This window comes from Capra hircus, chromosome 2 (assembly GCF_001704415.2).
Source record: "Capra hircus breed San Clemente chromosome 2, ASM170441v1, whole genome shotgun sequence".
Lineage (NCBI taxonomy): Eukaryota > Metazoa > Chordata > Mammalia > Artiodactyla > Bovidae > Capra > Capra hircus.
This window is the reverse complement of record NC_030809.1, coordinates 133,990,015-134,000,485: the sequence shown is the minus strand read 5'-3', so window position 1 is coordinate 134,000,485 and position 10,471 is coordinate 133,990,015. Positions and strand designations below refer to the sequence as shown.

The following is a 10,471-nucleotide window of genomic DNA, read 5'->3' as shown; positions in this document are numbered from 1 at the left end:
CCCGTCACAGAGTCATGTTCATGTATGGCAAAACCAATACAGTATTGTAAAGTAAAATAAAGTAAAAAAAAAATTAAAAAAAAAAGAAAACTATTCCATCAGTGGAGAAAAAAGAAAGAAGAATGTAAAAAAGTGATGACATCAATGAGATATGGAAAATCATCAAAAGAATCAATACATGCCCTATGGGAAGCTCAAAAAGATAAAAAGAGAGAAGCGGCAGAAAGTACTTAAGGAAATAATAACTGGAAACATCCCAAATCTTTTGAAGAAATGGACACGCAGATTCATGGAGGTCAAACGAATCCTAAATAGAATCAACTCAGAGAAGACTATAAATTTTGCATAATATTGTCAAAAGTAAATGATTAAAAGAGAATTTTGAAAATGGCAAGAGAAAAGCAACTACTCACATATAATGGAATTACCATAAGACAAAATGCAGTATCTCAGCAGAAGTTTTGCAGGCCAGCGGAGAGTGAGTTGATATATTCAGAGTATCGCAATTAAAAAAAAAATCCTGCCAATTAAGAATCCTATGCTAAACAAAGCTATCATTTACAAATGAAAGAGACATAGTGGCTCAGATGAGCAAACACTGAGGGAGTTTGAATGGACATCCTTAGGTCTGTCTTATAAGCTATATTTAAGGGAGTTCTTCAAATTGAAGCAAAGACATATACAACTATATGAAAACATAATCTCACTGTTAAAAGTAGATATATGGACAAGTACAGAATAATGTAACACTGTAATAATGGTGCATAGATTAGTTTTACCTTAATATAAAAGTTAAAAGACAAAAAGTTGTTAATGTATACATAGTGTAAGACAGAGCAAGCTCTAACTACGAGAACTTAAAATGTGTGTTTATGGAGAAGTAAAAGTGTAGAGTCCCTGTATGTTATTGAAGTTCAATAATTGCTAACTTAAAATAGAGGGTTATATTTATAAAATATTTTATGCAAACCTCAAGGTAACCACAAAGAAAAAGCTTACAGTAGTTACATCAAACACAAGGGAAAAAGAATCAAAGCAGATTGCCACAAAAGGTCATCAGATAATAATTACTTTAAATATAATTAGATTAAGTTCAGGTAGTTCAATTGGTAAAGAATCCATTTGAATGCAGGAGACTTGGGTTCAGTGCCTTGGTTGGGAAGATCTCCTGCTGAAGGGCATGACAACCAACTCCAGTATTCTTGCTTGGAGAAGTCCATGGACAGAGGAACTTGGTGGGCTACAGTCCATAAGGTCGCAAGTGTTGGACACAACTTAGTGACTAAACCACCACCAGATTAACTTCACAATTAAAGCCGTAGTGTGGCCATATAGATTAAGAACAAAAACAAAAAACAAGATCAGCTATATGATGTCTATGAAGAACTCACTTACTTATATTTATTCATTTATTTATTTTTATTTAGGAATACTGACATATAAAAATTATATTAGTTTTGGATGTATAATGTGATTCAGTGTTTGCATATATTATGAAGTGATCAACATAATAAGTCCAGTTAACAGCTGTCATATATAGATATGATTTTATTTTTCTGTGATGAGGACTTTTAAGATCTACTCCCTTCAACTAGGCAATGCAGTATAGTTACCATATTGTACATTACATCTCTATGAATTATTTATTTTATAAAAGGAAGTCTGTACCTTCTGATCTCCTTTCCCCATTGTGTCCATCTTCCACCCAAAAAATTCACCTTAGATTTAAGGACATATATAGACTGAAAGTGAAAGAATGGAAAACAATACACCATGTGAATAGTAACCAGAAAAAGGAAGGGTGATTATTCTTTTATCAGACAAAATAGACAGAACAGACTTTAGAATTACATAAGAATATTATATAATGGTTACAAAGCCAATTCAAAAGGAAGATGCAAGAATTAAAAGTATATATAGGGTCAATATCAAAGCACCTAAAGAGATAAAGAAAATATTGATCTGAAGAGAAAAATTGACAATAACACTTCAATACCCCACTTTCAATATTGCATAGAGCATCAAAAGAGAAAATTAGTAAAACAACAACAAACCCCTCCCCCCAGCAGTCTTGAATATTTCTATAGTTAAAATAGATCAAGTGGACATAAACAAAACTTTCCAGAAACCAACAGAATATTTATTCTTCTCAAATGTACATGGAATATTCTTCAGGATAGATCACAAGACAAATGAAAATGATAATACAATATATGAAAATGCATAGGATGCAGTTAAAGCAGTACTGAGAAAGAAGCATATAGCATGAAATCCCTACATTAAAACAGAAGAAAATGTCAAATAAAGAATCCAACATGTCAGGAACTAGAAAAATAACAAAGTAAGCCCAAAGTTGGAAGAGAGAATGATATAGTAAAGATTATACCAGAAATAAAATTAATAGATAATAAGAAAAGCTATTACCATAAATGTCTTAGAAATTAAAAAGATCATCAGCTCAGTTCAGTTCAGTTGCTTAGTCGTGTCTGACTTTGCGACCCCATGAATCGCAGCATGCCAGGCCTCCCTGTCCATCACCATCTCCCAGAGTTCACTCAAACTGATGTTCATCGAGTCGGTGATGCCATCCAGCCACCTTATCCTCTGTCGTCCCCTTTTCCTCCTGCCACCAATTCCTCCCAGCATCAGAGTCTTTTCCAATGAGTCAACTCTTCACATGAGGTGGCCAAAGTACTGGAGTTTCATTCAAAGTACTGGAACATCATTCCTTGCAAAGAACACCCAGGGCTGATCTCCTTTAGAATGGACTGGTTGGATCTCCTTGCAGTCCAAGGGACTCTCAAGAGTCTTCTCCAACTGATGCTTCAAAAGCATCAGTTCTTCGGCGCTCAGCTTTCTTCACAGTCCAACTCTCGCATCCATACGTGACCACTGGAAAAACAATAGCCTTGGCTAGACGGGCCTTTGTTGACAAAGTAATGTCTCTGCTTTTTACTATGCTTTCTAGATTGGTCATAACTTTCCTTCCAAGGAGTAAGTGTCTTTTAATTTCATGGCTGCAATCACCGTCTGCAGTGATTTTGGAGCCCAAAAAAGTAAAGTAAGCCACTGTTGTCACTGTTTCCACTCTTTTCCCATCTATTTCCCATGAAGTGATGGGACCAGATGCCATGATATTCATTTTCTGAATGTTGAGCTTTAAGCCAACTTTTTCACTCTCCTCTTTCACTCTCATCAAGAGGCTTTTTAGTTTCTCTTCACTTTCTGCTGTAAGAGTGGTATCATCTGTATATCTGAGGTTATTGATATTTCTCCAAGCAATCTTGATTCCAGCTTGTGCTTCTAAGGACTATTATATGATAACAAATTGGACAAACTAAAGATATGAATGAACTCCTAGATTAATAAAATGAGAATAAATTTCATTAAGTATGTGAAAGACATATACACTGAAAAATACAAAACATTGCATTATTTGTTCAAAAGACTCTCCACTGAATTGTTTCTTGCATCTTTGCCAAAAACTCAATTTGGTATATTTGTGTGGGTCTATTTCCACATTCTTATTTCATTTCATTGATCAATATGTCTATCTTCTTGTCAATACCGTGGTGTTTTTATTGTTGTATTTATATAGCAAATCTAATATCAAATAAAATACTCCCTCATGCTTTGTTTTTTTCATTAAATGTTGTTAGCTATACTACAGTCAGACTTTTCCAGGTAAATTTTAGGATAAGCTTTTATGTCTATGAAAAAGCTTGGTAGAATTTTGATAGGAACTGGATTATATATATAGATCAATATTTGGAGAATTGAACTTTGCTATATTGAGCTACATAATCCATGAACATAGTATGTTAAACCTATTTCTTTTTTAAAGATTAATTTTAATTGGAGGATAATTACTTTACAATATTGTGATGGCTTTTGCCCTACATCAACATGAATCAGCGGCAAGTGCACATGTGTCCCCCAATCCTGAACCCCCCTCCCACATCCATCCCCTCCCCATCCCTCTGATTTTTCACAGAGCACCAGCTTTTTGTGCCCTACTTCATGCATCGAACTCGTATTTGTCATCTATTTTACATATGGTAATATGCATTTTTCAATGACCCCATAGCAGCTGCTGTAAATCCGCACCTCCTCCAGAGACTCCTGTAGACTCATAGGCAACTCTGGCTCAGTCTCTTCAGGGTCACCTCTTTTTAGCTTGTGCCCTCCAAGAGTCTGTTTCCCTAGTTCTGTGGAAGTTCTGTGATCAAATCCCACTAGCCTTCAAAGTCAAATTCCCTGGGGGTTCTTAGTCCATTTGCGGGCTCCCCAGGTTGGGATATCTGTTGTAGGTCTCAGAAATTTCACAACAGTGTGAGAACTTCTTTGGTATAATTGTTTTCCAGCATGTGGATTGTTTACTTTGCGGCTCTATACCAGGGCTCACACACTGTGCCTCCCAGGTCTGCTGCAGCCAGAGCCCCTGTCCCCATGGCAGGCGATTGCTGACACATGCCTCCACAGGAGACACTCAAAATCGCAGAGGCGAGTCTGGGTCAGTCTCTTGTGGGGTCCCTGGGTCCTGGTGCACACAAGGTTTTGTTTTAGCCCTCTGAGCAACTCTGGCATTTGATTCTAAACATGATTTTGGCCCTCCTACCATCTTGTTGCAGCTTCTCCTTTGCCCTTGGACATGGGATATCTTTTTTTTTTTTTGGTGGAATTCAACATTCTTTTACTGATGGTTTTTCAACAATTAGTTGAAATTTTGGAATTCTCACAGGAGAAGATGAGTGCATGTCTTTCTACTCTGCCATCTTGTCAGACAAATATATTTATATAAAATAGAAAACTATGAACCATAAGCACCTTTTGTATTAAACAGGGAACTCTCTTCAATAATCTGTAATGGCCTATATGGGAAAATAATCTTAAAAGAGTGGATATATGTACAAGTATAACTGATTCACTTTGCTGTGCACCTGAAACTAACAGAATATTGTAAATTAACTATACTCCAACAAAAAAAAAGACACGTAATGATTGAAAGTGAAAAAAGGAAAACAATACCATGCAAAAACTAAAAGAAGTTGTATATTAATAACAGACAAAGTAGATTTTAAAGCAGCAAGCAATAAATAAGATAAAGGGGGACAGTTCATAATGATAAATACATCATTCAAACCAAAACATGTAAATTATTTCTATCTGTATTGAACTACCTTATAGCCTCAAATACATAAAGCAAAAATGTATGGCAATAAAGAAAGAGAGAGACAAATCAATAATCACACTTGAAGATTTCAAGAAATCTATCTCTACTGATAAAAAATACAAACACAAAACAGTAAATATATGGGATATTTAAACAACATGATTAGCAAACTAGAACAATTGCCCTGATAGAATATACCAACACTTGAGAATATACATCATAGTAAAAATATTTTAATATTTTCTGAAAGAAATATTTTCTAAGTTGCAGAGCAAATATTTTAAAAATATATTGCATTTAAATCTTATATACAGTGTGTTCTTTAAACACAGTGGAATTAATTAAAGCTTAATAATAGATAACTAGAAAATTTCCAAATATTTGGAGACTAAGTAATTCACTTTTAAGTAACCTGTGAATCAAAGAAGAAGTCAAAGTGGAAATTAGAAACTATTTTGATTTTAATAAGAGTAAAAATATGACAGAACATGTGGGTGCAACTAATGCAGGGCCTATAGGGAAACATGGAGCTTCAAATTAATATATTAGAAAAGAAGGAAAGCTAAAAATCAACCTAAGTGTCTATACCAAAATGCTGTAAAATGGAAAGAAATCAAAATTTAAAATTATAAAGGAAAAGCAGAAAACACTAAAACAGAAAACAAATATAGAGAAAAATGAACTGACTAGACATTTTCCCAAAGGAAATGCAGACAGTCATTACACACATGAAAAGGTGCTCAATGTCACTAGGCATCAGGGAAATGCAAATGAAAACTACAGTAATTCATCTTACATCTGTCAGAATGGCTATCATCAAAAAGAGCAAAGACAAATGTTGGTGAGGATTTGGAGGAAAGGAATCTTCCTACAGTGTTGGTGGGAATAACAACAGTGGGGAAAACATTTCCGTGGCTTCCCAAAAAACTAAACTACCCTATGAGCCCCAAAAAGCTAAACTACCATTTGAGCCAGTAATTCCACTCTAGAGTATATATTAAAAAAAAGAAAAAAAAAAGGAAACACTAATTCAAGAGGAGACATGCACCCCAACATATAGCAGCATTATTTACAACTGCTAAAATATGGAAACAACCCAAGTGTTCATCAACAGATGAATGAATAAAGAAGATGTGATACTCACACACACACACACATACACACACAGTGGAATAGTACTCAACCATAAAAAAGGGTTCAATATTTCCATTTGTAGCAACATGGATGGAACTGGAGGGTATTATGCTAAGTGAGAGGGAGAGGAAGACAAATACTGCATATCACTTATATGTGAAATCTATAAAAATATGACCAATTAATGAATATGGCAAAAAAGATGTTGACACATAGATATATAGACAAAACTAGCAGTTACCACTAGGGAGATGAAAGTGGGGAGGTGCAGTGTAGGGATATGGAATTAAGAGGTACAAACAATTAGGTATAAGATAAGCTGCAAGGATATATTGCACAATACAGGGACTAGAGCAAATATTTTATAATAACTAAAAATGGAGTACTGCTGCTGCTGCTGTTGCTAAGTGGCTTTAGTCGTGTCCGACTGTGCGACCCCATAGATGGCAGCCCACCAGGCTCCCCCGTCCCTGGGATTCTCCAGGAAAAAACACTGGAGTGGGTTGCCATTTCCTTCTCCAATGCATGAAAGTGAAGAGTGAAAGTGAAGTCGCTCAGTCGTGTCCGACTCTTAGCGACCCCATGGACTGCAGCCCACCAGCCTCCTCCGTCAATGGGATTTTCCAGGCAAGAGTACTGAAGTACAATCTTTACTAATTGTGAATCATTATATTGTATAACCTGTAAAGTGTAATGTTGTACATCAACTGTATTTCAACAAAAATAATGAAAGTTTTTAAAAGTTAAAATGCAAGATAGAAAAAAATGAACAAATTAATAAGTTGGCTTATTTATTAATGGTGAATCAAATTGATAAATTTCTGTTTGATAAATATAATACATACTATGGGCATAAAAATGAGAAACTTATTACCAATAACTTTTAAAATTTTGTTAAAATTGGCAAATTCCACAATCAATTCCTCCCAACATGCTTTAACTTTTCACTCCCCAATTATCTGTGTAGAGTCTTCTCTTATGTTGTTGGAAGAGAACATTTGCTATTACCAGTGCTTTCCTTTGTGAAACTATTAGCATTTGTCCTGCTTTATTCTGTACTCCAAGGCAAAATTTGCCTGTTACTCCTGGTGTTTCTTGATGTTCTACTTTTGCATTTCAGTCCCCTATAATGAAAAGGACACCTTTTGGGGGTGTTAGTTCTAGAAGGTCTTGTAGGTCTTCAACAGTTCAGTTCAGTTCAGTTGTTCTGTCGTGTCTGACTCTTTGCAACCCCATGGATTGCAGCACGCCAGGCCTCCCTCTCCATCACCAACTCCCGGAGTTCACTCAAACTCATGTCCTTCGAGTTGGTGATGCCATCGAGCCATCTCATCCTCTGTCATCCCCTTATCCTCCTGCCCTCAATCCCTCCCAGCATCAGAGTCTTTTCCAATAAGTCAATTCTTCACATGAGGTGGCCAAACTATTGGAGTTTCAGCTTTAGCATCAGTCCTTCCAATGAACACCCAGGACTGATCTCCATTAGAATGGACTGGATGGATCTCCTTGCAGTCCAAGGGATTCTCAAAAGTCTCCTTCAACACCACAGTTCAAAAGCATCAATTCTTTGCCACTCAGCTTTCTTCACAGTCCAACTCTCACATCCATGCATGACTACTGGAAAAGCCATAGCCTTGACTAGTTGGACCTTTGTTGGCAAAGTAATGTCTCTGCTTTTTAATATGCTGTCTAGGTTGATCATAACTTTCCTTTCAAGGAGTAAGTGTCTCTTAATTTCACGGCTGTAGTCACCATCAGCAGTGATTTTGGAGCCCCCAAAAATAAAGTCTGACACTGTTTCCACTGTTTTCACTCACCAATTATCTGAAATGAAGTTAAGCAACAGCCTTGAGAGGAATTAGGAAGGACCTTCATTTTCCACCTTACCTGGGAGGACTCTTCACGATTCTAATCTTTCATTGATCTTACAAAAACTCTTACTAATGTGTAATAAACAAGGTGGAGAGGGGGGGAAAAATATAGGGCCAAATAGGGTCATGTCTAGTGAATTTTCAATCTATGTGAGTTTTCAATGCACATGAAAAATGCAAAAACATGATGTGTCCCTTCCCTGGGAGGAATCTTTCCATATCTACTCCTTATGCATGTAATGTCTAATTCTAACGTTTGTTTTCCATAAGCTAAAGTCAGTTATTCCATCCAAATCACCAGATTTCAGCAATTTCAGCAAATAATTTGTCTCCCCCATAAGAAAAAAAAACCCAAAAAACCAGGTAGACTTAAGCAGTCTCTTTTAGGAAGGTGAAATATAGAGAAAAAAAGATATATATATATATATATATAAATTTTGCCTTTCAAAATAATTTGATTTTTATGTCTGCTGTATAAAAATGTATTATATTTTATATATATATATATATATATATATAAAGTGTCAGAGCCAATCTTTATGAAAGGGAGGGGGGGGTGCATCTGGCAGATTAATCAAGAAAACAGGGCTTGGGTGTCTCCAGTCAAAAGAAGCAATTCGAACTATGTCTGTGGCCCTGTCGATCTAGCCTCTGAGGCTGAGGGTGGAGTATGCAAGGTTTTGCAGAGCGGGACTGTCTTCTTGGAGTCGGGGCGGGCCGGGGGCGGGGGCCGGGGCAGGGGGAGGCTTTTAAACAAACATCCGTCCCGAAGTCTATTGAGCTGGTCTTCCTTAGGATAGGTGGTACATGCCATATCCCACTGGCGTCGCATAGAGTCCGACGGGCGGGATGGGGAGCACAGGTCTATGGAAAGGGTAAGATGCACCGTATAGAGATGCTGCTTGCAGGGGAGAGTTGATGGGGCAAGGGAGGCTGAAGCCCCAGGGCAGCATAGGTTTTGCAGCCAATTTCAGCTTTTCCAGTTCTGCCTCCTGCAGTCTTTTCGCCTTGGCTCTTCGGTTCTGGAACTAGATTTTGACCTGGGTTTCTGTGAGGTTCAGAGAGCTGGAGAACTCTGCCCGCTCTGCGATGGAGAGGTGCTGTTTCTGGCGGAACTTGCGCTCCAGAGCGAGGAGCTGGGAAGTGGTAAAGGGTGTACGCAGCTTCCGATTGGTCTTGTGTTTCCGCAGGGTGCAGGTGGTGGGGCTCATGTGTCTTGGCGGCGGCGAGTACCTGCCCGGTTCCTGCATCCACGCCGCTCCGTCTTTTGAATTTTCCGACTTGACGGAAGCGGTCTCGAAGGGTTTGACCAGCGGCCCGGGGCTGTGAGCTTCCCGGACGCCGTGGCCAGGCTGCAGAAGCTGCCGCAGGGTGGCCCAGGCGGAGGCGCTTTCGGCTGGCCGCGGGGACGTCTCCTTGGGCGGCTTCTTGTCCGACATGAGCGCCTCCACACTGAAGGGCAGGCTGGAGACCTTGATGCGGCGCTCCTCCGCTGCCCTTTCGGCGCCCCCAGGCCCCGGGCCCGGTCCGGCCACCATCGCCGGGCCCTCCTCATCAGGCGAAGACAGGTCATTGCCTTTGGACGGAGAAGCCATGACTTCTCTGCCCTACGTAGCTCCGGGCGCGCGACTCCGCTGGCAACCCAGCAGCTGCGACTCAAACTGTTTTTCGCTCTGCTTTTTAATATGCTATCTAAGTGGTCATAACTTTCCTTCCAAGGAGTAAGCGTTTTTTAATTTCATGGCTGCAATCACCATCTGCAGTGATTTTGGAGCCCAGAAAAATAAAGCCTGACTATTTCCACTGTTTCCCCATCTATTTCCCATGAAGTGATAGGACCAGATACTATGATCATAGTTTTCTGAATGTTGAACTTTAAGCCAACTTTTTCGTTCTCCTCTTTCATTTTCAACAAGAGGATTTTTAGTTCCTCTTCACTTTCTGCCATAAGGGTGGTGTCATCTGCATATCTGAGGTTATTGATATTTCTCCCAGCAATCTTGCTTCCAGCTTGTGCTTCTTCCAGCCCAACGTTTCTCTTGATGTACTCTGCGTATAAGTTAGATAAGCAGGGTGACAATATACAGCCTTGATGTCCTCCTTTTCCTATTTGGAACCAGTCTGTTGTTCCATGTCCAGTTCTATCTGTTGCTTCCTGACCGACATATAGGTTTCTCAAGAGGCAGGTCAGGTAGCCTGGTATTCCCATCTCTTTCAGAATTTTCCAGTTTATTGTGATCCACACAAAGGCTTTGGCATAGTCAATAAAACAGAAATAGGTGTTTTCTGGAAC

The 10,471-nt window shown here is 38.6% G+C and overlaps 1 pseudogene across 1 annotated transcript; it reads right to left on the bottom strand.

The window, feature by feature from the left end:
- LOC108633471 lies at positions 8,922–9,807 on the bottom strand (annotated as a pseudogene). Its single transcript, XR_001917094.1, has one exon. The product of XR_001917094.1 is annotated as a homeobox protein MSX-2 pseudogene (transcript).